The sequence below is a fragment of the Ursus maritimus genome (genome assembly GCF_017311325.1).
Source record: "Ursus maritimus isolate PB19 chromosome X unlocalized genomic scaffold, ASM1731132v1 scaffold_X1, whole genome shotgun sequence".
In the NCBI taxonomy this organism is placed as follows: Eukaryota; Metazoa; Chordata; class Mammalia; order Carnivora; family Ursidae; genus Ursus; species Ursus maritimus.
Window position 1 is genome coordinate 81,023,932 of NW_024423319.1, and position 15,229 is coordinate 81,039,160.

Genomic DNA, 15,229 nt, shown 5'->3' on the forward strand with positions numbered 1-15,229 from the left:
TTGGGTCCTGGTCAATAATTTGGGCTCTGGACAACCCCGCAACCTCTCCTCATCAGAATGATGGATCAGAAGACTTAATAGAGTTAAGATGGAAATACTACCCAAACTTATCTACAGATTCAATGCAGTCCCTAATAAAAAAAAAAAAAAGCTGGTTTTGTTTCAGAAATTGAAAAGCTGATCCTAAGAATTCATGTAAAATACAAGTGGCCAGAATAGCCTAAACAGTCTTGGTGAAAAAGAAAACATTTGGAGAAATTACATTTCCTAATTTGCATTTCCAAGAACTACAGCAAAGCTACAGTTATCAAGACAGTGTTATATCCTGTTGTAAGAACAGACATATGGATCAATGAAACAAAATTGAGTCTAGAAATAAGCCCTTGTATTTATAGTCCATTTCCTTAGAGTCCCAAGATAATTTAATGGGGAAAGATTAGTCTTTTCAACAAGTAATGATGCTGCAGCAACTGGATATCCACAAGCAAATGAATGAAGTTAGACTTTTACCTCTCACACCATATGCGTAATTAACTAAAATGGATTAAATGTTACAGCTCAAATTATTACACACTTGAAAAAAGATCGGTGTTCATCTTTATGACTTTGTTATTCAATATTTTTAGATGACAACAAAAGCACAAGCAACAAAAAGATGAAAATAGTTGATTTGTTTTTCCAAAATTAAAAACTTTCATGTTTCAAAAGGACACCAAAGTTAAAAAAAAGAAAACCCACAGAATTAAGAGAAAATATTTGCAAATCACCTTCACATTTGATAAGGGACTAACATCCAAGAATATTTAAAAAAAACCTTTTACAGCTCAACAATAAGAGGCAACTCAATTAAAAACTGAGCAAATGACTTGAAGATGGACATTTATCAAAAGAAGATATGCAAGTTGCAAATAAGCACATGAAAAGATTCTCCAACATCATTAGTCATCAATGCAATCAAAACTACAATGAGATACCACTTCACCTCCACCTAGCATGGCTAAAATAAAAAGACAATAAAAGTATTGGTGAAGATCTTTGAGAAATTGAGACCTTCTACATTGCTGGGTTGTAGATGGCAGAGCCAATTTGGAAAATAGTTTAGCAGTTATTCAAAATGTTAAACAGTTATGGATTCACCATTACTACTCCCTAGGTGTATACACAAGGGATTGAAAACACAGGTCCACACAAAAACTTTGCACAGGAACATTCATGACAGCATTATTCCTTTTTTTGTTTTTCTTCCAAGTTTTTAATTCCAGTTGGTTAACATACAGTGTAATGTGGTTTCAGGTGTAGAATTTAGTGATTCAACACTTACGCGCAACATCCAGGTACTCATCACAACAAAGATAATTGCCGTTACTCATAATTGCCAAAGTAGAAACAACTCAAATGCCTACCAACTGATGAACAGATAAAGATGCAGTATGTTCTACAATAGAATTCTATTCAGTAATAAAAGAATTGAACAACACAAATGGACCTTGAAAGCATTATGCCAAATTGAATTCAGTCACAAAAAGCCAATATTATATGATTCAACCTTGCAAACACCTATAATCATAGAAAAAGAAAGTGAGATTAGTGCTTACCAGGGCCTAGGGTTAGGGTAGAGGGGATGGAGATTAATGGCTGCTGGGCAAGGAGGCTTCTTTTGTGGTAAAATTGATTGCAATGAATTTTTGCACAAGTTTGAATATACTAAAACCCACTGAATTAAACACCTAAAATGGTGGCTTTTATGGTATGCAAATTTATATCTCAATAAAACAGTTACTTTAAAAATGGGGCAAAATACTTCCTGTTTCATAGTGCTGCTGGGAGAACTAACTGAAGATATGAAACTTTCTTTTACAAAATGAGGCACCCAAATATTTGGTGGAACTGAGGATAAATTTCACGTGCTTTCCAGCTTGGTCCAGAATGGATACTTAATATACTACCAAGGTAAATGTAACAGACCTCCAGGATAAGACTCAAGCTTAAATGTCTGCTCTTTTTGCAACCATACATTGAAGTTCTGGTCCATTCTCAGTGGAAGCTGGGACAGTGAACTTTAGCCTGCTTTCCCTTTCTGGACCAAGTAACCATTTTTTCCCCAGACTCACCTGGGCAGACAGACTCCCACATACTCTCCTCCACTAACAAGTTATTTCCTTCCTTCCAAAGAATGTTTGAAGTGTATATATCTCACTCCAGATTTGAGAAAAATGCTGAGTTGAAAGCAGTATTTCAAGAAGAAGAATCCATAACATCAGCCACAAATGATTCCATCCTGCCAGTATTTTCCTTGGGTATTCTGACAACTCAAGTCTTAATGGATGGCCAATAAGCCAATTAACCCTGAGCCTTCCATAAAAAGATTAAAGTTTCAGATGTATTCGGGACTCATAAGCTAGGAGACCATGATTTTTGAAAATTCTGAACACTGAGATGCTGAATTCCAGAATCTGGTCCTGGGAACAAGGTCTGTCTTCAGGCCTGGCCAGGTATTTGTGTCTGCCCCAAGCAGGCTAGGGAAACATTTAGACTGGAAACCCATGGTGTCAGGAAGAATGCATCCACACACACACAAAGTATCCCTTTCACCTTGTTTTTGTATTCATCAAGGACCTACTATGTGTGCGGGCTCCAGTATTATGGAAATGGAGTATACAGTTGAAAATCCCAAAAGGAGCTCATCTTTTGGCAACAAAATGAATACATAGAATGTGTTAAGAGGAAAGCAAATAGTGCTATGTGAGCACAGAAGTAGGGCCTACCCAAGTCTGGGTCATCATGGGGACGTGAGGAAATGAATGTCTGAGCTGATTCCCCTAATGATATAAGATAGATGGATGAAAAGGATATTTAAAAACAGTTCCTCAGAATAATAGAATTTGTATATTTATAGATGTATAAGATTTTGTCTAGCTGAACCAATTATTGAGAAGGGAATGGTAAAGGTAAGTTAATTTGATGGATAAGAAAAATGGTGGTGGTGGGGAGGGGGTTACATTTGGCAAATAATCATGCACCTACCTAAATCAGTCCCACCCCACTGTGAATGGCCATAAGACTAGTCAAGGAGAAGTTGGGCGGGAAATGCCCTTTACTGGGCTTCCTCAAAGGAGCCCCTTGGGGAGGGAGCTGATCGTAGCAGTGCTGCCTTAAAAGAGAACCTATGAGTCTGCAGCCTCTTGGGAATTAGGGTTGAGCTCCTGGCCATTGCTAAAGGGAACAAGGAAATAAATTCCTTCCACCCATTCTCTCCCAATCCCCCAAACATTCAAGATTCTCGCTAACGACAACAACAAAAATGATTTATTTGTAACACAGCCCAGTCTCCCATCACTTCAGCACAGTATAGGAGTAGAAAAGTCACACTGCAAGTGTCATTTAGTCTAAAGGCAGTGTAGCTGGCCCCAAACAGCAAGCCTCTTCCCCAGAGATCCAGCCCAGAGCCAAGTTGAACTCACAAAAACCCAGGCCAGTCAGAATGAAGTTGGCCTCAGGCCTCAGACATCTCACCATTTCCCCACAGCCCTTCAAGCTTCCTGGCTGCAGCCTTCTACTCCTCCACCCCAACCAAGGCCAACTCCTAGCTGCTGAGCCACCACAGGGAGTTTTCTTTGTGATAATTAGCAAAGGATTTAAGTGTTACATAAAACAATACCCTATGAAATCCATTGTTCCTAAGCTTAAAAATGACTCCCCATACATAATCTAATCAGCAATGACAGCTCTTCCTCTCTTCACCATAGATACGGAGTGGTTTTGAAGTGATTATCCTCTCAGCTCCATATTCAAGAGTTTCCTATCAGCCTTATTAAAGGCTGTTCTCATTACCTAGAGAAGGATCCCAGATATTTTCCCCAGGTTCAGAGCAGAAAAATCCTTGATGTCTTAGACTCCTTCTGTTTCCCTTCAAAGATTTTAGTGGAGATTATTACCTAAACATTTTTAATATTACATCATGAAAAATTAATTTTAGATTCAGAGGGCAGTGCAAGTACAGGAGCAGGCAGTCTTTCTGATTGGGTACCAGTTTGAGGATACAGGAGGCAACATAGAGAAGTAAAAATCTCCAGGTGGCTTTCTTAACCCAAGGTCTTCTAGAAAACACTCAAAAGATGGATACCAGGAAAGTTTCACCTTTCTGGGACTTGTGGAACAATTCAAAGTTCTACCATCATGGACTGGTGACTTTTGACAAAGGTCACAATAAAAAAAAAAAAAAAAAAAAAAAAGAAAAAGAAAAAAAAAGGACAAAGAAAGCTGGGTATCTCCAAGAACATCTTTAGGGGCTCTGACTGAGTGGTCAAGATGTACTAATGTCTGGTACCAAGAACTGTTTGTATAAAGTGAGGACCCTCATACATGGGAGAAGAGACTTAAGTAACACTTAAGGCATGAAACAGAACCCACAGAATGGGTAGAAGATCAGAGGTAGAATACTTTTGGCTTTAACATTGATATTTTGTTTTGTTTATGTTAAACTCACTTATTTCTCAGAACACCTGAGCTAGCTTTACCTTTGCTGTCACCTGCATGTGCAAGGACTGGGCAATCATATCCTCATACTCCTTGTACAAGAATGCTCCCCATTTGCCTCAACCAAAAAGGATGCTAATGGGAACATATAAAGGTACAGGAGGCTGTGGGGACACTCTGGTCCACCGGCTCGGTGACAAAGGGTTCTGGATGATGGGCGTGATTGGGAGATTGAGACCATAGTGTAGTAGTACCCGGGGGCCGAGGCTCCTTTACAGTAGTTTGGGGTATATACATGGGAGCTAGTGTAATCCAGTGGTCCCAACCCAGCTGGTGGAAGCTGACCTGGAAAGGGTGGAGGGAGGAACACTGGTTACTTTTAGGCCCATCATGTTCCCTGGAGAGGCCAAGGGACCCCAGATGTGATACTGCCTGCTTGCCGGGCCCTCCTCAAGAAAGAAGAGAAGAATCCTGCCATGAACTCCTCCAGGATTCTGGGGTGAAGTTTTAGCCTTCTAGACTGCTTTTATGAGTGTCATTGGAAGAAATAGAAGTAACAAAAAGGCAGTGTCCAAGGATGAAGTGCCATAGCACTGAAGTTCAAAAGAATCTCCACTACCTTTTTGCTGCTGCTTTATGGTGGAGTCGTAGGGCCACACCACATCCTTTGGGATTCAGAGCCTTTACACTGAGCATGTGTTGTGTGATATCCATCTGTCCAAGCTTTAGACAGCAAAGAGAAAGGAGCTTTGAGGAACCTCTTCCCTGAAGGAAAGTGATTAAGTTTTGGCTTTTCTGGACACAGGGTTCCATGTGGCAGGAGAGATAAATGAGCTAGGTGGAGTTGATGGCGGTAAACCACAATGGCTCCACCTGACTAGTTGGTAGCATGCTACTTGGTTTGGTCTCAGAGGGAAAATCCAGGTCTTTATATGCCAGGGAGCCTGCATAAGAGGGACAAGAGCAGAGGGATTAGTTTCTTACCTGCTAGCCTGAATCTCCCTCACAAATCTGCTCAGTACAAACTAACAGCTGTAAGCAGCCTAAAAATAAAAAACAAGATGTGTCACTATCATTTGTTTAGGCATTTACTATTAGATGCTTTACTACAAGCATTAGCTCTTTAATCTACAATAGCCTTATATGAGATAATAGTGTCACCATTTTTGCTGACAAGGAAATTGAGGCTCAAGAAGCTATGCAGAGGACATATAGCCAGGGTATGATAGAATCAAGATTGAGCCCAAGTAGGTTTCCCTTAAAAAGGAAATTGTGTTCCATTTTTAGATCACTCTGCAGCACTAGGATGAGAAAAAAAAAAACCTCAAATATGGAATTATTTTGTGTGTATGGAAGAGGATAATCTTTATTAGACTATTAAAGGTGCTCAATTAAAAAGAGAATTGTTGAGACATGCATGAATTAAGAATGAGTCACTCCTGTCATATCGTGCTCTGAGATGCAACTTTGAGGTAACAGTCAATATTGGGGACTATCTATGGCCTGCCATCACTTCAAATCTGGGGCCAAGACACACAATAATTTTGTTTGTTACTAGTGGGAGCAGCTGTTTTGCCATTTTACCGTTTACGTTAAGAACTGCTTCTTGAGCAGCTGTTCCTTCTTAGCACTCATTTCCCCTTAACCCTCATTCTCTCCCTTGTTCATTCCTTACTGGAAATGATTCCTTATGTACTGTTCATTTGCCACCATTCCCCTAAATACCATTTTTCAACAAGGCTTTGGCCCTGAATTTTGTTTGCTAAATTCTACTAGAAGCTGAAAGCGTCTTGGTAGGTGTTTTTAATCCAGACTGTAATGCTGACACCCAGTGGCCAAGGGTTGGAAAGGCCGGGCCTGCAGAGGTAACTCCAAGATTTCTGCACCTCCTGGGGAAAAAGGTCAATAGCAAGATTACAAAAACCAGGCTTGCAGGAAAATGCCTCCTTTTTATCTTCAAACATCTTATCGCTAAACATTTGCATGCTAATTTACATATTATTTACCTAACTTCCTCCTTCACTGAATCCACAAGCTTGGATTTCAGTGGCCTGGACTGGTCAATGTAGAAGTGCTTTAATGTCTTGAAGCATCAGGATGTTTTCTATAGTTAAATTTCCGCTTATGCTCAATACACCACAAGTTTGGGGCACTGGACATCATTCACTCAGCCCAAGCCCGAGGCTTACATGTCTGCTTTCTCAGGATTACTCTACACTCCCATCCTATAATCATCTTTCTAAGAGTCCCACCCATACACCTGCCCCACCCTGCCTGAGAAAAGCCCAACCCAACCTCCTAGCAGGCTGTCTGGAGTGAGGGAACTGCCCTTTCCTTTCAGACCTTGACATCACATATTTCCTGAAGCAGGGTGGAGTGGCTTAGGATCAGAGCCAGGAAGGGTCTGCTCAGAATTTTCAGGGAAATGGCTGACTCACACATCTGTGTGATTGAACCTGGCATAGCTCTCCAGGCAAGTGCAATTCAGCTGGGTCATCTCTAATGGAGAGATCTGTCCTTGTTTATATTTATCCATTTCTGGATACTTTCAAAAGTCCAGATGCCAGTATGTCTCACAGTCAGACCAAGATAGTGGCCCCTAATTACAAACTTTCCCTCCTGTCTAGCCCCATATCATCTGTACAAACTTGATTGCGCAGCTTTCTTGCTACACTCAGAATGAAATCCAGATTTCTTATAATGGCTATAAGTCCCTGCCTCTCATCAGCCTCATTCCCTGCACTCTCCACATGCTCAGCAGGTTCGGCCATACTGATCTTCCTTCTAATCTTCCAGTCAGACAAACTTGTTTCCACCCTCGAGCCTTTGTACACATGGTTCCCTCTGCCTCAATCAGGCTTCTACTACATCTTATTCTCACTTTTTGTTTCTTATCTTTAGTCTCCAGCTCAATATCACTCTTTGAGGAGCCATTTCCTACAGACAGTCCACAAAGGAAGACTATTATTCTCTATCAAAACTATTTCATTCTTTGATAGCACTTACCACAATTTGCAGTTATCTGTGTTTATTTATCTGTCTCACCCATGAAAACCATGCCTGTCTTGATCATATCTATAGCTACTTCAGCACCTAAAACAGTGCCTAGCCCTCAGTAGGTGTTAAATATTTTGTTAGTGAATCTCCACCACCCGAGCTATTTTCCCTTCCTCAGTAGAATGCATGTGCCTCTACGCATAGTGTCCTTACTCCTTCCTCCAAGGTCCAGCCAGCTCAAATATTGGCTCATCAATGAAGTCTTTCATGGTCTCCCTGTTTCCTTGCTGGCTTTAAGCAGTGACCTATTTCTTCTTTCATGTCCTGGGGAGACCAACTGCTTATCCTTGTCAAAACATTGGTCATGCTCTAACTTTTTTCCATTATGTGCTTACTTGTCATCCATTCTACTTTAATGGAGTTCTAGAGATCGGGGAGACAGTTATTTGCCGCTGGACCCAACCCAAGCACAGTGCCGCAGTTGGCACTCCAGTAAAATCTGTTGAGTCAGCACAGCAGGATGATTCACTTGCAGATCTGGGCCAAAAACCTGGGTTTGACACCCAGCTTCTACCAATTACTGTGTTACATTAGCGATAAAGGTTACTCTGAACTCAGTTTCTTCATCTATAAAATGATTATGTTAATAATACCTACCTCCTTACACTAAAAGTGGTGAGAAGATTAAGGAAGATAACGTTTGTGAAGTATTTTGCCCAATGCCTGGCACGTGGTAAACTCACAGTAAGGTTAGCTAGGAGAATATTTGTTATTTCATTAAAGGGGGAATGTAAATTATCAAAGGCCCAAAATTAATCTCACTGGGTTCCCGAAGATTTCCTTGAAATTGATGGCTTTCGGCATTCTCTAGAAAGCCCTGCACTTCAAGAAGCCCACTGGTGTGGGTAGATTAGAATACTTTTAAAATCCAAGCATGGTGGGAACAAAGAAAATTCCAAAATACCTTTAGTACCAAAAACCCAAACCTTGAACGTGGACTTAATAGAAAAACTTCTTGGTATACAAGGATATCAACGTACTATATCTAAGCTTACTTGAAATTATGGAGATTTCTAGAATCAGGGGAGACTTAAAGCTCAATTCCCTATCTCTGCCACCCACTGTCTATGCTGAACTTTGCAAGTTATTGGAACTTCTGTGCTTTAGTTTTTCTTATTTTAAAAATTAGGCTAATTGTTCCGCTGACAGCTAATGGTAATAGTTGTCCTTAAGGATTATACACAATAGTAGATGTTTCACCTAACCAGGTATATAGACCTTCCAATATTAATTTGTTTTCTATCCATTTTGTAAATTCCCCCAACTCAGTATCCTGTGCTCTTTTCCTTGTAAGAATACAACCACACCTGAAGGGCCCCCCACGAGAATGCATAGAAGTATTTCTCAATTATAGTTTTTAGTGACATAACAAGCAATAAGACTTTCTTTGAAAGGGCAGGAGCTGACAATCATTCGAAGTTTTCCTGAGGGTCTGGGGGAGATTCCTCAGGTGACCCCCAAAAATCTGTTCTTAAATTGGGACCCCCTAAAGGAAACACAGGCTTGTAGCCAGCTTCTTCCAACCTTTGAAATCCAAGCCTGAAAGACTCACCCACTAAGCAATAAAGCCACTCCACAGATCCCTTTTCTCTACACTCTTCCTCCCCCATTTCTCTTCCCTCTCCAGGACAGTATGGTATGATAACTCACCTCTGAGAGGCCTTGCTCTACGTTGGCCAAAGGTCTCACCAGCCTCACCATGGTGGCCCCAATGGTGCGGTTCTCCCTAGGGTGCCACGTGCATCAGCTGAGCAGCTGGTACAACTCCAGCATGTACCGCAAAGGATGTCCTAGGACCTGGGGCTTCCCTCTGTATTGCCAGGAGCTCTTCTAGCAGCTCCCGAATCAGGGAGCAAGGAGGCATCAGCCATGAGGGCATTAAAGGGCTGCCCTACCTTTGCCATTTGGACCCTCTGTTCCATATAAAGCACCAGTCCCCAAAAGAAGAATTCTAAGGATGCTGAGGAGGACCATCTCGAAGGTGTGGTGTTCCTTAACCTCCAGCCCAAGCCCAAGGATGTCACTCTGAGCCTTTCCTTTCACATAGGTTGCTGCATCTGGCTCCACAAGCCACAAGAGTTGGGAGCAGAAAAATGAAAGGCAACAGGCGAACCCTATGTCGATTCCACTCTAGAGTGATCTTCTGTACCAAAGGAGGGTCGCTTCTAATTTGTCCTCTTCACATCAAGACAAACAGAAACAACAGGTGGGGGGCAACACAGCATATCCTTCCTGCTCTTCAGGGCTGAACAAATAGCACTTACTCGGACAGCTGGGGCTAACCTTAAGGGAGAAGTCCAAATTTCAGGACCTGCTCCCTTACCTTATCCACTAGGATGAAAAAAAGCAGCCCTTGCTGTGCTCAGCTTGCAAAGGTAGTTTCTTAATTGGTCCTTCGGGGCCAGAGATCTCTTACACTGCATCCCACTTCCATGCTTGGCACTTCCTCTGGCCAGCGTTTCCCAAAATGTGACCTGCTATTGACTGCAATGAAATCACCTGGGTGATTATTTAAGAATGAAGACTCCTAGATTCCAAACTAAAACATGGACTCTCTGGAGGTGAGGTCAGAAATCTGAATCTTAACAAATGCTCAAGAAGTTTCCATGAACACTAAGATGTGCAAAACTACTGTGAGTGTGACTACTGGAAATGCACTTAACAGTGAAGTTCTCAATCTTGGCGCACATTGGAGGTTAATTGATCATCTGGGAGCTTTAACTATTATGGTGCCTGGGAACCATCCTCAGAGATTCTGATGTAGTGGGTCTGGCTGTTACTAGGAGGCAAGGGTCGAGATTTTTAAACTTCTGCAGGTGATTTTAATGTGCAGTCAAGTTTGACAGCTCACAACTTGGGAATTTCACCCGAAGTTTATCATAGGGCGTTGAGGATCACAGGTGGGCTTCATCAGAGAAATCTGGAGAGCAGTGAAGGTGAATCTGTGGAGATTGGCGCACACGGGAGCTCATCTCCTTGACTGGTTAATGGGAGGCAGTAGGCTGGACCAGTTAGTTAAAGGCTGCCCCAGACCAGGATTTCTACACACCACACACACACACACACACACACACACACACACACACACACACACACACACACACAAGGTAGATGTTGTCCTGGCCATCTCAGAAGTGCAAGCAGTTCACTGGGGCTCTAAGGAAGAGATGTGAAACTCTCAAAACATGGCTCTAGGAGGTGAGGAGGCAGACATGAAGTTTGTGGGAGGCCCTTTCATACCAAGAATAGCTGTGGACGAATACCACTATTGTATAACAGTGTGGACTTTGTAATCCACAGACCTGTGTTGAATTGTGATTCTGCCTCTTCTCAGCTATAATTTAACCTCTCAATGCAAATCTTTCATTTCCCTGAGCCTCAGTCTCCTTACCTGTAAAATGAAAAATAACATGTTTTATCTCCCAAGAAGTTGTTGTGAGGATACAAGGAAATAGCGTGTTAATTACACAAAACCTAATTAGACACATGACATATTGTTACATGCTTGACATTATTTGTTCCCTTCTTTTGTTTTTACTAATATTGGCCTTGAATCCCAGCATGTATTATAAAACAAAAGGCATAGGCTAACGGGTCCTCTGGGCCTGGACTCAAACCCCAACTCAACTTAACCCATTAGCTGAGTGACCTTAGCGCAAGGTTTCTGCCAGTCTGAGTTTTCCTCATCTGTACTGCTGGCTCCTTCAAAGAGTTACTGTTGTGTATTGCATTGTATACATTTGTATTGTATGCAATAATATACAAGTAAAAGATGTAAACAGATGTCATAGTAGGCAAAATCTGAACAGCCAAAACATATGAAAATACGTAATAGAAATCAGAAAAATGCAATTAAAAACAACTTAAGATATGATTTCACACCCTCTGGATTGGCAACATATTAAAAGCCTGACACTATTAAGTTCTAAGGTGAGGGGTATAGAACACAGGTAACTCTCTTACACTTATTGGTGGGAATGTGATTTGGTAAAATCGTTTTTTAAGGAAGTAATTGGCATTATCTAGTGAGGTTGAAGATGTATAATTCAGCGATACTATTGCTAGAGCAGTAGGTTTGGAACATTTTTGTCTGTGACTCACAGGAATACATTTTACATTACAACCCAATACAAATATAGCACAAACTCACACACCTCATATATACCGAAGTAAACATTTTCTGAAACAAGACTTATCCTTACAATGTATTGGGAAGGGAGTAATATATCATGATAAGGTAGAACATGGCTCTGGAACCAGCATCTAAGTTTAAATTCAAGGCGCTTATTAGCTTGATCTTGAGAAAGTTACTCAACTCTAGGTCTCAGTTTCCTCATGTGTAAAATGGAAACCACAGCCACTTATTTGCTTCAATTTCTAATTCATAAAATGAGATTAATCAAAAGACTTGCCCTAATGAGATTTTTTGAGGATTAAATGAGTTAATACAGGTAAAGCACTTAAAACAGTGCCTGGCACAAAGAAGTAGACAAAGGCTAATTATTGTTACATTTGATGCAAGTTGTGCTTTCCAGAAAGCTGGATTCACCCTGATGGGCTAGTTTTGGCTTTATGAGCAATGGAGAGGCAGTCAAAAAGGCTCTCTCTCCTCCATGTCCACACTACTCCTCCTTTCTCTCTTATCCCCTTTTCACGGCTCCCCAACATTCTGTTTGGCCCTTGACCTCTGTCTGTTACCACTTTAAACTTCCTATCTTTCTATCCAACATAACCAAATAAAAACAGGTGTCAGGACAACTAGCAAGGGTCCATATAAGGGTTTTGGGCACAGTTTTTCTTTGATGTTTCAGTGGTATTACATTGGAATTACATCTGTCAAGAACATTTTCTGGCATCTCTTAGTATTGAAATATTGATACAGGGCCAAAAGGAATAAAAAGAGACAACATATTACATTGAAAATAACATGATTTGGGTTTGAATTGCTGGTTTTGCCATTTTCATCCCATTCTTAACCTCTCTAAATATCAGCTTTTGTAGCGATAAATTGGAGATATTCTTTTACCTTCTAGGATTGTAGTGAGATTTAAATGAGATAATCCAACACATAGATAATCCTAAATAAATGGTAAATTTTACCATAATAGCCTATGATTTTGAAGTATATGTAAAGTGTACCTGATGAAAAGGAAATGTCTGCTCAGCATCCTTCTAAAGTTCAGCTGAAATTGTATTCCATTTCTCTATCTACCAGGGCTTCAGGAGGTCGCCTGATTGAATAGGTCTAGCTTTCCTATTCTCAGAAAAGATTCAATTTCTTATTTCCAAAGATCAAAAGTCAACTTTATTCTTATCACCAGAATTGAAAGAACTTGACACGATTATTTCTTGGAAATGCCCCCTGGTGAGCCCAAATGTATGCTACTGCCCCAAACCCCAGAAGGGGCACCAACTGTCTTTCTAGCATTATGGTTGGGGGGTGGGGGGTGGGGAGTGAAAGAGGCTTGAGATTATAGGTGATTGGAAAAAGGACTTCTAAAGGGTATTTGCCAGCCCTTCTACCTTGCTTTAGCAGGAAGCCAGTATGTGAAAACACTACTTTTATACATCAGACAGTTTAGGAAGTGATTATTAACATGACAAAGAAGTTCTTGACATAACAGTAATGTGCTGACATACTGGCAAATGCATGAAATTTACAAAAATAGATTTTTATCCAATTTTGGAGCATGTCTATTGTATAAGGTGCACATGTATAATGGACTCAACTTCTTTTTACATATTGATTACTAATTCCACGTTTTTCTTGTAATTGTATTCATTCAACAAATATCTAATAAGGCTTCTATGGTTGGGTCAGGTGTTAAGGGTGCAGGCCTGCTAGCCAGACTGCCTGGGTTCAAATTCAAGCCTAACACTTAATTAGCTTGATAATTTTGGGCAATTGACTTAATCTCTCTGTGCCTCAGTTTCCACATTTGATAATAAGGATAATAATAGCACTACTTTAAAACTGCTATGAGGATTAAGGGACTTATTGCATGTAATAAGCATACTATGTTCAGACACTATACGGAGACCTGAGAGTACAGAAATGAATAAAACAAGTCCTCTATCCTTAGCAGTCTCAGGTACTATGCTAGGCACTGAGATTGGTTAGAGGATCTCAAGATAAAACAGATAGTTTCTATCTCAAGAAGATAACAACCTTGATAGGGATATAAAGATAGGAAACATTTCCTGTAACCATGACATTTCCTCTGATTACTATTCTGAGTCCTTGAAAACTGGACCTTTTTTCTAGATATTTTTTAAAAAATCATTTCCATGAAACAGGGGAACATGATGTATTTTATACAAATATATTTATTAATTTGGTACTAGACTATAACCACTTTACACGTTATGTCTCATTTTATCTTCATATTAGCTCTATGAGTTAGTATTATCATTTTCCAATTACAGGTAAAGAAATTGAAGATCAGAAAAGGAAACTTGCCCAAGGTTAAACAGCCCTCAGATGGTGGACTCTACTATGACTTGGACCCAAGTCTGGCGACCTCAGAGCCCCTCTCTGTATCTTGTAAGTTTGGTATTTAAGCTGCCAATGAGTATTTAGCCGTTAAGAAGACTTAGTTCCCCTATAAGGTAATCCTACAGACATTACTGAAGGTGATGCCAAAATATAAGCTCTCTGTAAAGTCAAGGATCGTGCCTTTCTTATTCATTGTACTTTAGGTGCTCAATCAATATTTGTAGAACAAAATGGTTGTAAAGGAGCCTATCATTCTGAAAGCAGAAATCTAGGCTGATGGGCAGACTCTGTTTAGGTGATGTTATAATGTGTCCTCAGAGAAGGTTATTCTGAGTTTTGAGGTAGAAACAGTCACGAAGCAACAACTTTCCCCTGTGCTTTTCATTTCTTTTTTTGAAAAAAATATCATTATTACCTCTGTTTAAGAAGTCCTTGTGACTCTCTCCATTCCCTAAAGATGCCAGAAGCCCCAGGAAAGAAAGGACCTGCTCCCATGCATGGGTACCAGAGTCACTGCTCACCCCTTGCAAATGGGGTGCACCACCCCTCCTAGCCTGAAGACCAGGAAGTTCTAACTCAACTGTAATTCAGACCCAAACTCAAATGTAGCCAAATCAGCCTTGTGTCATGGACCCTGCACTAAAACAAACTCATCAAACCTCAACAGTGTACCAAAAAAGCATTGTTTTGAGCATATGATTCCCAGAACCCAGTATAACAAAGGAAAACATGTCCAAAAGTCCTGAGCGTGCAGAAGACCTGTTTAGCCAAGAACACAGAGAAAGAATGAGGGAAAGGAATTTCCCAGGTAAGGATAGTATGATAGGTGGGAGCCAGAGCATTCCTTGGCCTTATAAGGACTGCTGCTAGTTTTCAGCATCTTTCCTGACATTTAAAACAAGAATGCACAAATCATGAAAAAAAGATAACTGTTTCTGGATGGACACAGCTCTATGGTTTAGCAAGCAGAGCATGGGAGGGATTTCAACTCCCTTGACAAGGCGCTTTATGTAGTATACTAACTGCACAGCTATTTGAGACTGCCCTATTTGTAAGATTTTTGGCCTTCTCTGTGCTTTAACCACACTGGATTTCTGGTTATCTTTCAGTTTTCCAACAAACCACACTATTTTTACCTCAAGGCCTTTATATACTGTCTCCTTTGCTCAGAATGCTTTCTCCTCTCTCATTCCACAGGGT

The 15,229-nt window shown here is 40.6% G+C and overlaps 1 pseudogene; it reads right to left on the reverse strand.

Annotated features, from left to right (window-relative positions):
* Positions 1-4,525: 4,525 nt before the first annotated feature.
* LOC121101039 lies at positions 4,526-9,507 on the reverse strand (annotated as a pseudogene).
* Positions 9,508-15,229: the final 5,722 nt, after the last annotated feature.